Here is a 16,143-nt window from a genome sequence, read left to right on the forward strand (position 1 = left end):
TGGGAAAAGCAGGTGTGAGAGTGTTATAAAAAGGAGCAGTTGGAATCTGTTCTATAACCATCATACTAGGACCTTCTACAAAGTGGAGATATTTCTCTTCTTTTATTACTATTGAATAAATTTGACATGTAACATTGTGTAAGTTTAAGGTATACAGCGTGTTACTTTGATACATTATGTATTGTAATATGATTGCTGATATAGTGATATTTATCATAGTACATAATTATAGTACAATATTGTTGTCTATATTCATTATTATGTGCATTAGATCTTTATGGCTTATTTACTACTCATTACAAGTTTGTAACCTGAAACACCATCCCTCTTATCCCCTCCCTCCCCTATCCCCTGGTAACCACAATTTCACTCTTTGTTTTTTACAGGTTTAACTTTTTTAGATTCCACATATGTGATATCACACAGTACTTGTCTTTCTCTGTCTGACTTATCTGACTTAACATATTGTGCTCAAGTTCCATCCATGTTGTCACAAATGGGATGATATCCTCCTTTCTCACTGCTGAATAATATTCCTTTCTGTATGTGCAGCACATCCTTTTTATTCATTCATCTGTTGATGGGCATTTGAGTTGTTTCCATATCTTGGCTGTTCTGAATAACACTGCAACAAACATGGGAGGATGTGGTGAAAAGAGAACCCTGTTGTTGGTGGGAATGCAAATTGGTCCATCCACTATGGAAAACAACATGGAGCTTCCTCAAAAAATTAAAAATAGGTCTACCATATGATCCAGCAGTTCCACTTCTGGGTATATACCCAAAGCAAATGAAAATAGGATTTCAATGAGATATCTGCACTCCCATGTTTGTTGCAGCATTATTCACAATAGCCAAGATATAGAAACAACCCAAATGCTCATCAGTGGAGATAGTTCTTGAATCATAGGTGGATGGACCGTTAAGGTAGCTGTTACATAAATGCTTATTGTTCAATGAAAAAAGAGAATTTGAAAGGTCATACAAACTAGTTTGTGAAGAACAGAAACTTTAAAGCACTTATAGGAGAAAGAGCCTATCTTCTATGTTTATTTGTTTCCTGGACTTTTCTGTTCTTCACATGTGTATGTCAAAATTGAAGTCAATTTTATTTATCAGTACCTTTCACAAAAGGGAAATTTATTGTATAAAATGGTAATACAGAGGGAGATTTAGGAAATAACTGTATGAATTTCAGAGAATAAGTTTATTTCAATTAATTTTGCTATATGTGTTTGAATAAGATAAATGAGTATGTTAATGCAAATATGTTAACTTTCATCAATATACAATGTTTTGAGTCAGTGGTAATCTCCAGTAACTTCTAGTCTACCCAGCTAAGCATGTTGAGGATGGTGATTTTTTTAAAAATTTTATATTTTTCAAGATTTGTAGCACAGACTCTAAAGACTATTTACTATACCTCTAAGATTGCATACAAATGGTATCCAATATATGCTTGTTGGGAGACTGAGCCATTAAAAAGAGGCTAGTAGAATGCCTCCATAGCATTTCCATTAGTCCATTAATTTGTGTTATTGTATTGGGCAGTAATAAAACGGCATTTCTTTTACTCTTTAAAAATTGATTTTTTTTCCAATAATTTATGTTGGCTTTCTCTGCGGTTGATTAGAATCAATTTGATATTCCTCTATCCTCGGGAGAGAAGCAATATGAACACAATTTAGAAAACCATAAAATTTAGAATAGCTCTAACATGATTTTTGGTTTTCATTTTTGCTTGAGAATATGCTACACAGATGTTCTGGATAGGCAAACTATTTCTTTCAATTATTCCTCCATTCTTTACTCATTCAGTCAGTTGTCAGCAATTTACTAGGCCCTTCTATGTGCCAGGCATGCAATAAATATGAGGTTCTTCAAGTAATGGGTGAATCCAGACCTACTACGGAAGGACCTGCTCTCTCCAGCACACTGATGAAGTGTCTTGAGAACTAAAACTGTAGAGAGAAGTCTAACACCAGATAGATGTCTCATGGGCACGAAGCTCACCAAGCTCACGAAGGGAAGCTTGGTGGCTTTCCACATTTTAGTCACCACATTTCCCAGCATCCAGGCAATCATTCCCAGTTTCTTTTGCCTGAAGTGCTCGTTTTCCCTCTTCTTTCAAATAACTCTGCCTCCCGCTTAAGATCTCAACTTAAGTTTCACATCTTCAAAGAGACCTTCCTTGACCCCCTAGCCTAGCCTAGACTAAATTCAATCCTCCTGATCTATGGGAATGTCACCCTTTATTTCCTTTTTCTTTTCAATTTTACTATAATTATCCCATTTCTAAATATTTGTTTGATGTCTATTTTTTCTTGCTTCATTCTCCTTTTTAAAAGGATCGTATTAACCAGGATAGGCTAAGTTATGTTACAGGAACAGTTAATTCTGAAATCTCAGGTACTTAATATGACAAAGGTTTATTTCTCTCTCATGCTTTGTTTTTGGTGCAGGTCTGTCTGTAGTGAGATCAGCTCAACCCAGTCATTCAGAGACTCCAGACAACTGAGGCAGCCTTCACCTTATAGTGCAGATGTAACTCCTAAAACAAGTGTGTGTGCGTTTGTTTCTGTTTTAGTTTATTTGTTTGTTTTTTTTTTTGTTTTGTTTTCTTTTACTTGGTCTGGGGAAGAGAACCAGGAGAACCGCTCCAGGGCTTCTCACTCTCCATTGGATAGCTCTACTGGTATAGTCCTGCCCAACAGGAATGGGATTGAGAAATGCAGCTTTCCTTGGGTCGTTAAGGGAGAAGGACCTGATGTTCATGAATGGAGGTCATCATCTTTGAATTGAAAACCTGGGGAGAAACAATGGTAAGAAGGAAATGAAGTCCTAAACTGGGGCCAAGATTGTGAAAGTGCTTTTAGCAATTCTAATTAGCTTAGATCCGATTATCCCACACACTACTGAAAGGATTTGCCTCCTGATTGCTAAATCATTTGCAGTAGTTATTGAGTAATTGTGGGGAGTAGAAGGAGGTTCAAAGAAAGTGAGAGGGGCAAGCATAATCCCTTTTCTAAAAATTTATAAGAAATGGAGCCTGTAAACTATAAACTGGCAGAGGATTGCAGGGATTGTTTATGGAAAGTTATGAGAAGTCTTGTCCACAACAGGTGCTTATCTGCAGACCATTACTGCTCCATGTGAGAAGATAAGTATAGAAACAGAGAGTAAGCATTTAGAAACTTTTGTAGACACTTGTCAGAGAATTTTACATCTATTGACTCTAGTAATATTTTAAAAATATATTTTAAAAGTTAAAATTATTGAAATGTACTTGTGTTGGGGCCCAGGGCACGCCACCCCAAAATATCCCACAATAGCATATTGATTATTTTAAATTAAAGTAATTTGAGGAAAGAAGGGCATTCTGACCCTCCTGTCTCTGTTCCCCATGAAAGCAGGAAATAAATCTCCCATGTGAAAGGTCGTCTCCCTGCATCTTTATCAACAGAGCTGGGAATTCAGTGCTAAGAATCTGCATAAACAAACCTTGCTCATTTACTACCTCAAGCATGAGCTCACTATTTATGTACCCCAAACCTAAGTTTCTTTGTCCTGTCACAAATTTATTGTTTCTTTGTGTAAAAGGTATATATACTGCCTACTTTGTTCACTCTCTGAACATCATTTCTTTTTGATCTCCAATAGGTATGTATTAAATTGGGTTTTTCTCTTGTTAATCTGGTCTTTTGTCTATTTTATTATTAGTTCAGCCTTGAGAACACAATAAGGGAAGAAAGGGACTTTTCACCCACCCTGACACTTGCATTTTGTGTCTTTGATTTTTATGTTATTTCATGTTTCTAGTAAATCATTTTTACTGTATTTTACAAAAGTTTCAGTCCATGATAAATTGAAAATTTGAAAAATCCAGACTGATTCATTGCCACAGATTGTTTGTGACGTATTGGTTTGAGCATCTTCTGAAGGAAATGAAGGAAAGTGATGACTGGGAATGAGAATATGCTGATATATTAAGACAGCAACTAGCATCAGACCACATATATTTTTCTTTTTAATGACCAACTAACCTAGTAATATCAGAGGAACACAGTATATTTAATGTATATGGATTGTGGCATATGACAAGTTTTCTCACAATTTTGGAAAAGGTGTTGAAATATGGGCCGGGTACTGGCTTTATTAAGTAGATTGTCATTTAAACAATGACACACAAAGAGCTCTGGTTTATGAGTCGGTGTCTACCTCTCCAGTTGTGCCCCCCCGACACTGTTCCTGGACACTTTCCTTCACCTTTGGGGGCTACATCCTAGCTCCTCCCTACATTTGTAACCCCTGATATTTCAATGATCTTTTTGCACCATTTGTGAGATGTGGAGAACGGGAAAAATCAAATCAAATAATTTGTAACAATTTAAAGGAAAAGATTGGGGAGAATTATGTGAAGCATATGTAATAAAGAATATGTATTTCAATTGACAGAGTTAATAATTTTTAAATTATTTATTGGCTACCAAAATAATGAAAGTAATCTTAGATTACATTATTAGGAGATTTATTGACTCATCTCTGAATTTGTGTTCAACTCTTCTACCAAACTGGATTTGAGTCAGTTTACGATCTATATATCTTTAAAAATAACAATAAACTGTTGAGGTAGGTTCAATGCATTTTATTATATACTGTAGTATTATAAGAGAAAGGTCTAAAATTTGTTTCTGAGTTATCTAGTGACCAGAACAAAGAGAGAAGTAAGAGTCACAGATAAGATAAAAGTAAAGCTTTTTCCAGGAAAAACCAAACTTTTTCCCCAAAGCCATACTTTTTGTGTTCTCATAGAAAGGGAATTGTGTGATGTAGTGGGCACTGTCCACGAACAAATAAGTAAAATAAATACAATATTGAGTTCGTATGTTTTCTTCTTGCTGTGGCTCTTTGGTAGTCTGGCTTGATAGAAATATAATAAAGCACATCTGACATAGGTTCTAAATTTTCGGGTTTCATAAGGATTATCTGGGGAGATTCTGACTCAGCAGACCAAGGGTGAGGTTCAGGATCCTGTGTTATTAAAACGCTCCTCTGTTGATTCTGCTGCCCATGGTCCAGAGATCACAATTTGAGAAACACTGATCTAGAGGAGTAGTTGGCAGTTTTCCACGTAGGTGGTTTATCGCAGTTGAGCCTAATGTAAGAACGGTTGGTATTGTGATTCTACTATTTGGCAAGAATCCCGATTGCAGACATGAAATCTTACTAATTCAGGAGGCAGCCATGTAAAATTTGACCCTAAATGCTCCCCGTTAAATGAACTTTAAAAAAATTAGTTCTGCTGTCCAATGTGTTTCTTCTGGCTCTCTGCAATCAATAAATACTCCAAATGTAGGATTTTTATCAAAGAGAGAGCCTACACTGAAAAATTCCCATGGAAAACACTGACGTGAAGGAATGCCTGAGGAGTTTCACAGATAATGAAGAATCATTTAAAATATCATCTTAAAGGTCAAATTGACAAATACCTACTACTTAACCATTAAAAAATTAATACACTAATTAGTTTTAAGTTTTATTTTGGGTGATTTAGAATATTTAGTTGTCTTTCATTTATTCTGTAACATGATTATATTGTGCAAGAAGTAAATGGCCTAGCATCTTTTTTAACTGTTGTTCAAAGTAATGTGTTTGATTATAGAAAAATATGTCATGTGTTTTGAAGATTTTAGGTCCTTTAGCTAACCTAGCACTACATGGCAGGCGATGGGTACTAAATTTCTTAGAATTTGTGTTATTGATCCCCTGAGAGGATGTTTGAACTAATCTCAAAAGAAAATATCAGTCACCTTCTTACAACTCAGGCAGTATTAAGAATCATAGAATGAGATGAAAAGAGTATGCTTTGTGCAAAAGAAAATCTTTTGAAAGAAATTCTGAAAAGTTATATAAAAGAGAATAGATTTCCGAGATAGCATAATTTCTTTCAATTTTATATATACATATAAAATCAAATTGTCCTAAATCCAAGTTAAGTTTTTAAGTCTCCTACATGTGGATTTATTAACTATACTTTTTCTAAAAGTTGCTCTTTTTTTGTGAAACACATTAGGCATAGCACACTAGAATCAATCTCTTAAACATGGGACATGGACATTTTTTCCTCAGATGTGCTGCCTAAATTGTGGTGATTCTTGAAGCATTACACATTTTTGACATGGAATCCAAAATGAAAATTTTGTTTCATGAAGATAGAGATTGATTGTTTTTATACATGAAATCAAAGAATCTTAGAGACAGAGCAAATCTTTTCACCCCACTGCTCTGTTGCTTGTTAAACACACTTAAATACATTACCACCACCACCACCACCACCACCACCACCATCACTGATACCGGCTCAAGACAAGGTTGACATAAGGGAAGCCATATTGTAGAAAAGAAAAACTCTGTTGTAACTTTGAATGACCTCTGATAAACTAACCCAGCTGGATCTGCACCCTCCAGGAGATCCAACTGCTCTGTAGATTTTACGACCCCTGCTTGTGCACGTACCTCCCAGCTGCAATAAGATGATAACTGCTTTTTTGAGTTCTTTAGGAATGTGATGACCCCTGAACAGAGAACCTATGCTGATAGCCATCATCAGTGAAAACTGAAAGATCTGGTGTGGCGACTCCCAGTCTGTAACACCAGAAGGTCAACATTCCTAACCCCCTCCCCAATAACCCAATGGCCTATATAACTGCTGTAAGATTTCATGCCCCCTTAAGATGGTTCTTTTGGACATGAGTTGGCCATCTTCCCTCTCACTAGCAAGCTGTAATAAAAAAGTCCTTTTTCTCCTACCACCTTGCCTCTTGACTATTGGCATGTCTTGCGGTGAACAGAAGACCCTGTGTTGGGCGGTAACATTGCCATCACCAGCCATGCCTCAAGGCAGAAATCCTTCCTACACTAATTTTCCAAGTTTCTCTACCCTTTGATCAGAAGTTTTCCAAGATAAATTCTCACCACTTTATGATTAAGTCCACTCTCTTGCTACGCATTTTTAATTGTTGAAAAGATTTTAGGCCAAATTTGTCTTCCTGTAATTTTCATCTTTACCCTTTGGTATGACACACTAAGTCTAGATATGCACCTGAAACCATCTGTTAAGGTGTTTGAAGACGTTTCTGAATTTCCCTTAAGTCTCTCCTCCAGGTGGAACATTCCAATTATCTCAAGTATTTCTTCCATCACCCAATTTGCAGTGGCACACTGTCTTGTGTATTTGCTTTTTCCCTTATTGGGTCATCTACTCACTGTTGACAGGGACAAGGTCATTTTTATCTTTCGGTTTCCAGTTTGAGCATAACGCCTGGAACAGATTAGACAAGTAAAAACTTATGTCCAAATACTATAACGTTTGTCTGCTGTTAGAAGAGTAAGTGATCAGTCATCACCAAACTTTCTATAGTTTTTCATTAGTCCCTTTAAAAGTAGTGCCAAAAACTAAATATGATACTCCTAAAATTATCTGGTGATTTCAGATGCAGAGTGATTATTACATTTTAGGACTTGGACAATCCACATTTTAAACAATATTGGATATAAGTTTCTTTTCAGTATATCACTCTGGCTAACATTGAGATTATAGTCAGTTAAATACATAGGATTATTTTTCAATTGGCTGTTTAATTAACCATCATTTCCCAATCTGTATGTATGCAACTGATTTAATCTAAATCTAGGAACTTAAATGTCTCTTAAATTTACTTTTTCATAAAAATTTTAGTTCTGCAGGTCAAATTTATTTTTCCTGACTCTGTATTAATGAATAAATGTGGTAGCCTTGCCTTTAATGCATCCTCCCCAATTAAACAACAATAGATCACTAGAACCTTATTGCAAATTTTCATCAATCTATCAATTAACATATTTTAGTTATAATGATCATTCCACCTAACTATGCTGTTAACCAGGTAGTCCTATTCTTTCCCCACAGGTATTCAGGGAAGGCTTTGTTGAAAGATATGTTAAATCAGGATATACTCTTTTAGAAACTGATATTCCAAATTATTTGTCTTAAAATTTGATCCAAAAAAGGAGATCAGGTTATTATAACAGGACCTTTCTTGGTGACTCCAGCTGATTTCTCGAGATAACGTCTTTCAAGTAGGCGTACATTATTCTACAATTCTTCTAGGGATCCATGCCATTAGTATACTCATCAGATAATTTCCCTCTTCTTTTTGAAAAATCACTGACAAGATCTTTCCTTCATTTTTGGAATCTCTTACATATGCGAAGATTCCTTCCTCCTTACCTGCCCCCACCAAGATTCCAAGATTGTCAGTGACCTGGGTATTGTGTAACATGAAACATGAATTGTCAACAGGGAAAGTCTAGAATTTACCAGGTATAATGCATTTAGAAAAAAATGACTTTACTAGATACCATTATACTTGAAGTTCTTTACACCTTCCCTGTTTTTTCACCTGTGCCTTTTGAAATCCATAACTTTGATCTGGCTAGGTACTCTGTAGGTCACATCTCTAACAATGTTGTTTCCTTTAGTCTTTCTCTCTAATCTTATGGGTTGGTTCCCAATCGTGCTTCTGCTCTTAGGTCTGAGAATTTCTCTATTGATGTTTTTCCTTTGCATTTGATCTTATTTTGTCTTTCCTTCTCAGTGGTATCTTTGTTAGAGATCTATTGCTTTTTTCAGGCATATGTTCAGTCTCTCATGGGTTTTCACTGATACCCATGAGATCCACCTATTTCTTTAGGTTACATTTTAAATTTTAATTTGAAAAACACCGATATTCCTGACTGTTCTAGATAGAGACCATAACCAAACCCATAGGGTCTTGGTTTTATTACTGAATTTTTTCCCTGTGAATTGTTTAATATCACTTCCATCGTTATTCTGTTTATGTCAAATTTATTTTTTCCTACTGTTAGCTTGATCTTTTAATCTGGGCATTTTCTCCCCTCCCTCTTAAAAGACTTCATCATAGCAAAATGTATTCTGCACAGGCTTTTTTAGATTTCCAGCCTTTCCAAATAGTCCATGATTTAGGAGTCGTAAACCTTAGTCTAGACAACCAAATCCTGATCATCATCTTTTATGTAGTTAGATGTTCTCTTTCTGTGTATTTTTTTTTTTTTAATTTTACTTCTACAGTCATACTTTTCAACTGGCAGAAAATATAAAATCTCTAGCTATACCTCCACATCTGTATTAGTTATCTATTTCTGCATAACAAACTGTCCTAAAACATAGCAGCTTAAAACAGGCATTCATAACCTCCAAGTTTCTGAGGGCCAGGAATCTAGGAACAGCTTACCTGGGAAGTTCTGCATGAGGAGCTCTCAAGAGGTTGCGGACAAGTTGTACGCTGGGCTGCAGGGATCTCAAGACTTTAGTAGGGTTGCAAAGTCACTTCAAAACTCATTCATGTGATTGTTGGGAAGCCTTGGTTCCCTGCTGGCTTTCAGTTGGAGACTTAAGAAGAGAGAGAGAGAGAGAGAGAGAAAAGGAGAGCACAAGTGAGAGAGCGCCCAAGATGGAAGCAGCAGTCATCTATAACCTAATCTCAGAAATGACGTACCATTATTTCTCCCATGTGCCATTGGTCACACAGACTATCCCTGGTACAATGTGGGAGGGGACTACACAGGTTGTAAGAAGCAGGACGTGAAAATCATTGGGGCTATCTTGAAGATGGCTAATACAATGTCTTTCAGTTTCCCATCCAAGCCTTCAAATGGAAGCATTCTAGGTTGCTTCTGAAGAAATTAGTAATTCCTATGGAAATTAATTAAGTAGTGGTAGTGGACTGAGAATATGAGCCTTTGCAGGTCCTCTGGTTAAATTTAGATAAATTATCATTAAATTATCATGCTCTGATTAGCTTTATTGTATGTTTTAGATGATGTTCTAAACTTCTTCACTACAATTTCCACATTATTTCATTTTATAGTTTTCAAAGACTAAGGAGAATGATTGGGCTTGTTAAATATAGAGAACAGTCACCTGGAAGATGAACTCTGACATATATGTTCTTCACCACATGTAATTCAGTTTCAGAAATTTAGCTCTATGCAAATATGTAATAATGTTTTATGTTATAGTGGAATTAGGTAGTACGTGTAAAGATAAATGGGATGTGGAGACATAAAAGTCATGAATTCATTTTAACTTTTTAAATTGTGCAAAGCAATGTCCTCAGCAGAGGGGATGAGATGATAAAATATCATGTTTACCCTCAAGGAGCTTAGAGTAATTATTAGTTGTAGAACAGACTTGAACTTTAGCCATCGTTCAATATTCCCTTACCTACTAGCTTTGGGGTGGGTATCCGGTCTGTTGGTTAGGGATGCTGTGAAAACTATTGAGATGATTCTTGCAGTGTTGTGATGTATTTAAAAACAGTGTGTTATATAAATGCCTTATTAAAATATAAAGAGCCTGTCATAGGCACCGTAATGATCAGATATCATTACTCAAAATGTGTATTTTTGCCTCTTATAACATAAGTATAATGGTTTCTAATGCATCACAACTATTATGAGGCTTCTTTTACAAACATGAACCTAGGTGGCAAAATGGAATAATTTGCTAATTAATGCAAAATAGAACCAAACCCTTTCCCCCCATTATTTGACAAATGGAATTGTTCTAGGTTTCTTCTGGGGAAATTAGTGTTTCAGACAAAAGTGATTTTTGACTTGTAGAGCCTTGCATACAACATTTTCAAATGTTTAAAATAATTTGGAGTAAGATGGCATTACCCTTTTGAGAAATAGAAAAGAGAGATTAAAAGCATTTCTTCAAGAGGGGCACGATATATTTAAAGTGCTAAAAGGAAAAAACTTACAACCAAGAATACTCTACCCAGCAAGGTTATCATTCAAAATGGAAGGAGAGATCAAAAATTTCCCAGACAAGCAAAAATTAAAGGAGTTTGCCACCAAGAAACCAGTGCTACAAGAAATGTTAAAGGAACTGATTTAAGGGGAAAAGAGAAGACCACAAATAGGAAAAATTATCTATTTCCATGATAAGAGGGTGATGGATACAAATGCACAAAAATGAGGTTAGATATGATATCAAAAACATAAAAGGAGGGAGGAGGGGAGTTAAAGAGTACAGCTTTCAGAGAGAGATCAAACTAAAGAGACCATCAATTCTGTATAGAAGGAGAAAGGAACAGAGAAGGACTAGTAAAACACTGAGAAAAAAAAGTTAAAAAATAGCAGTAAGTACATACTTATCAGTAGCTACTTTAAATGTCAATGGACTAAATGCTCCAATTAAAAAGCATAGGGTGGCTGATTGGACAAAACAACAAGACCCATATATATGCTGCATACAAGAGACACACTTCAGACCTAAAGACACTCACAAACTGAAAGTGAAGGGATGGTAAAAGATACTCCATGCAAATGGTAATGAAAATAAAGCTGGGGTAACAATACTTATATCAGACAAAATAGACTTTAAAAAAAAAACTGTAAAAAGAGACAAAGAAAGGCATTACATAATGATCAAGGGAACAATCCAACAAGAGGATATAACACTTGTAAATATCTATGCACCCACCTAAATATATAAAGCAATTATTAACAGACATAAATAGAGAAATAGACAGTAACACAATAATAGTAGGGGACTTTAACACTCCACTTACACCAATGGATAGATCATCCAAACAGAAGATCAATAAGGAAACATTGGCCTTAAACGACACACTGGAACAGATGGACCTAGTAGATATATACAGGGCATTCCATCCAAAAACCGAAGAATACACGTTCTTTTCAAATGCACATGGAACATGCTCCAGGATTGATCACATATTAGGCCACAAAACAAGTCTCCATAAATTTAAGAAGATTGAAATAATACCAAGTATCTTTTCTGACCACAACGGTATGAAACTAGAAATCAACTATAGGAAGAAAGTCAGAGAAGCCACAAATACTTGGAGATTAAACAAAATGCTACTGAACAGCGACTGGGTCAACGAAGAAATCAAAGAAGAAATCAAAAATACCTTGAGAGAAATGAAAATGAAAATACGACATGCCAGAATTTATGGGATACAACAAAAGCAGTTCTAAGAGGGAAGTTTATAGCAATACAGGCCTATCTCAGCAAACAAGAACAATCTCAGATAAACAATCTAACAATGCACCTAAAGGAACTGGAAAAAGAAGAGCAAACAAAGCCCAAAACCTGAAACTATGAAACTTCTAGAAGAAAACATAGGCAGTACGCTCTTCGACATCGGTCTTAGCAACATATTTTCAAGCACCATGTCTGACCAGGCAAGAGAAACAATAGAAAAAATAAACAAATGGGACTACATCAAACTAAAAAGCTTCTGCACAGCAAAAGAAACCATCAACAAAGCGAAAAGACAGCCTAACAATTGGGAGAAGATATTTGCAAACCATACATCTGATAAGGGTTAATCTCCAAAATATACAAAGAACTCATGCATCTTAACAACAAAAAAACTAACAACCCAATTAAAAAATGGGCAAAAGACCTGAACAGACATTTCTCCAAAGAAGATATACAGATGGCCACCAGACACTTGAAAAGATGTTCAAAATCACTAACTATCAGGGAAATGCAAATCAAAACTACAATGAGATATCACCTCACGCCCGTCAGAATGGCTATAATTAACAAGACAGGAAACAACATGTGTTGGAGAGGATGTGGAGTGAAGTGAACTCTCATACACTGCTAGTGGGAGTGCAAACTGCTGCAGCCACTATGGAAAACAGTATGGAGATTCCCCAAAAAATCAAGGATAGAACTACCATATGATCCAGCTATTCCACAGCTGGGTATTTATCCAAAGAACTTGAAAACACCAATGCGTAAAGATACATGCACCCCTGTGTTCATTGCAGCGTTATTCACAATAGCCAAGACTTGGAAGCAACCTAAGTGCCCATCAAGGTACAAATGGATAAAGAAGATGTGGTATATATACACAATGGAATACTACTCAGCCATAAGAAACGATGAAATCCAGCCATTTGTGACAACATGGATGGACATTGAGGGTATTATGCAAAGTGAAATAAGCCAGAGGGAGAAGGTCAAATACCGTATGATTTCCCTCATTAAGCAGTAGATAATAACAACAATAAACAAACAGATAGAGACAGAGATTGGATTGGTGGTTACCAGAAAGGAAGAGGGGAGGGAGGAGGGCGAAAGGGATAATTCGGCACATGTGTGTGGTGATGGGTTATAATTAGTATTTGGGTGGTGAACATGATGTAATCTATGCAGAAATAGAAGTATAATGATGTACACCTGAAATTTATACAATGTGATAAACCAACGTTACTGCAATAAACAAAAAAATTTAAAAAAAAAAGCCTTTCTTCAGTTCACACAGTAATCCTGAAAGAATAAAGAATTTAAGTTAGCATGTTTGTGCTACATTGTATCCCTACCAAAATGTCAACTTTCAGACAAATCTGGGAATTATATGGAGGGAAATCCTCACCCCAAAACGGCCTCTCGTCTGTAGTTTTAAATGAGATCCTTTTTCCTTTTGGAGGTCTTTCTCATGGTCTATGGTTAGATGCAAAAGGCAAGCCACACTAAAATATACACACAATCCAAAATGGTGCAACATATTGCAGCTTTGAATTAGCGTTAAAGGGAAGAGTTAAATTAAATCTAGCTACAGTAAAGCTTATTAACTAAGAAAAAATTGATATATTATTTCCCCCCCTCTGGGGTGCCAAGTTGAAGTACATAGGACAGCAGGCCATTGAATTTCTGTTGAGCTAAACTCAACCTGGGAACCTGAATTACAGGATCCTTATTGTCTGATGGTAGACCTGATGAATTCACAAATGCTTATTATTTATAATACAGGAAAATCAGAGATAATCAGCTTGTAAAAATTCCTTCTTATAGTGCTATATCTTTGAATTCTGAACTCTCAATGAGTAATTTCTGAAAATGTCTCCTGGCATTTTGTTCTTTGCAAGTTATAGCTGTATTCTTTTAAGAAAATTCAATATCTGAAGATCATTATTTACCAAATACACGGAGGAGAGAAAATTGTTACTATTTATTCTATACAATGATGCTGTTTTACAAAATGATGTATCATACGATTCCTATAAATAGGGAGCTCCTCGCTCCTCCAGTGCATATAAGAATGTGAATTGAATAACAGAAATGTGATGTACACAAAACTTTCCACTTACACATTTACTGTGGAACAAAAAGAAAGAGATTTTTTTAAAATATAAGACTGTTTCTGATTAATCTGTGTTCAGGATGAGCTTAAACCATTTAACAAAAATCTCAATCCATCTTTGTAAATCTGTTGATTTTTTCACCAGGAATCTTATTGTAGCTTTCACCAATCAGTATAATCAAATTTAGCTTGCAGTTCATCCAGGGCTTACTGAATTTCTCTGAATTATATCAGTCAAGATACTAAATGAGGATATAGAACATCTATGATCTTCTAATACATCGGTTGCCATGGAAGCTGCTCTTCTGGCCTGATTTGATCAATTTTTTTCAAGCAAGTAATTTGATAATTCTTTCCAAAAGGAAAATGTCATGTTCTTGTTACCAAATTGTTTCTTTTAATTCATGACAGTCTCCTAATAACTGTGATATTTTGGTCATTTTATATACATTCAGCAGATACTAAGACTTGAGTTTACATATTTTTTAAAATGTGACACTAAACGTCTTTTTACTTTTAATTCCCCTTTTATATGCTAATCAAGAAGATTATCTAGAAAGTCCAAATCTTTGTGATATAAACATGGGTGATGTTTTTCTTGAGAAACAGAGGCTAATGGCATCATAGTTAATGAAACATTTAGGTTCAAGTGCTTTTACTGCCGACCACCACTATGCTCAAAAGCATTCATGAAATGCTGCATTTGAATGCTGCTGGTTTATCACAATTAGCAGAACTGGGATCCTTACTCAGGATGTTTTGACCACCTAGTCCTGGTAATCTGCTTGAAATGAAATGGAACAGCAATGAAAATGTGCCTTGCTATGAAATGTTAGGCGCAGAGAGGAACTTTTTCACTTTCCCTAAACCAATCTCAAACTCGAGGCAGCACTTTTAGTTTATGATCACAGGCGTAAGATCCAGTGTGCATTTGCATACTTAACTTGAATGCTGCATGAAAAATAGGGGCATCGTGAAATTAATTAGGACATTTACTTTCAGCCGTGAGAAAGAAAACAAGCTATTATCTAGCAATTGCCAGCTTCCTTTAGGTGGCAGTGTATAGCAAGGAGAGGCTGGTTGTGATACTGCCTAGGATCTCTAACAAAAAATAAAAAGAAAAAAAAATCGGTTTCTCGTCGGAAATGTCTTCTTGCATCTTCTGCGTTTGGTTTCTTTCTCTAATGCCAGTTTCTGGTTTGAATCTCTGAACATACATGCCCTGTATCATTGAAATCATTACCGTGCATTTTCTTTGCTTCAAAAACAATACCTGTTCTTTAATATGTACCTCCAAGTACCCATTGTAGTGTTATGAGCCCTGTGGGTGTTAAGAATATTTTTTGACCGACTGACTGTCAATACTGAGCTGGAAGTAAACATCTCGACTGCTCTGTCATTTTATGTTTTTCAAAATTGGAGCACAGAAGTTATCCGGAGAGTGTCGGCCAAGATACGGAAAACAAATATATAGACATACTGTTTAAAACATGTTCAGAAATAAGTACTTGTTTTCGAATTCTAGAGAAAAATTCCCGTGAGTTTCTCTTTGTGGTATGCTGTTCCACTTGGTTTTGTTGGGAATTATGCTTTGCCGGATATGGCCAAATGCTTTGTCATAAATTCGCATATGAAGCTACATTTATCTGTTTTCATTATAACCACGTACCCATGCTGTACCTACTTTCTTCTTATGTGAATATAATTTTATAGCAAAAACAGAAATATGAAAAAAGTCCTTAAGAATTTTTCTGTTCTTCTTTTCTCTTATTCTAAACAGGAATTATTGTTTATTATTATTATTATTATTATTATTATTATTATTACCAATGTCGTTTGTAAAAGAGACAGGAAAGGAATTAGAGTAGTGCAAACATTGCAGCTCCAAATCTTGATCAGACACTTTACCACTTTTTACATAATTATATTCTGTCCACGTCTGATTCAATCA

At 35.6% G+C, this 16,143-nt stretch overlaps 2 long non-coding RNA genes across 3 annotated transcripts in view; one reads left to right on the plus strand and one right to left on the minus strand.

Moving 5' to 3' along the window:
* Positions 1–2,474: 2,474 nt before the first annotated feature.
* LOC131396592 (uncharacterized) overlaps positions 2,475–16,143 on the plus strand; it is a 90,564-nt gene continuing 76,895 nt past the window's right edge. For both annotated transcript variants that reach the window (XR_009216590.1, XR_009216591.1), the window contains exon 1: positions 2,475–2,560. This is a non-coding gene — a long non-coding RNA (uncharacterized LOC131396592). The remainder of the gene's footprint in view (positions 2,561–16,143) is intronic.
* LOC131396591 (uncharacterized) overlaps positions 2,555–16,143 on the minus strand; it is a 36,272-nt gene continuing 22,683 nt past the window's right edge. The window contains exons 3-4 of the long non-coding RNA XR_009216589.1: positions 9,294–9,451; positions 2,555–2,806 (exon numbers count right to left, since the gene is read on the minus strand). This is a non-coding gene — a long non-coding RNA (uncharacterized LOC131396591). The remainder of the gene's footprint in view (positions 2,807–9,293; positions 9,452–16,143) is intronic.

This window comes from Diceros bicornis, chromosome 33 (assembly GCF_020826845.1).
Source record: "Diceros bicornis minor isolate mBicDic1 chromosome 33, mDicBic1.mat.cur, whole genome shotgun sequence".
Taxonomy (NCBI): Eukaryota; Metazoa; Chordata; class Mammalia; order Perissodactyla; family Rhinocerotidae; genus Diceros; species Diceros bicornis.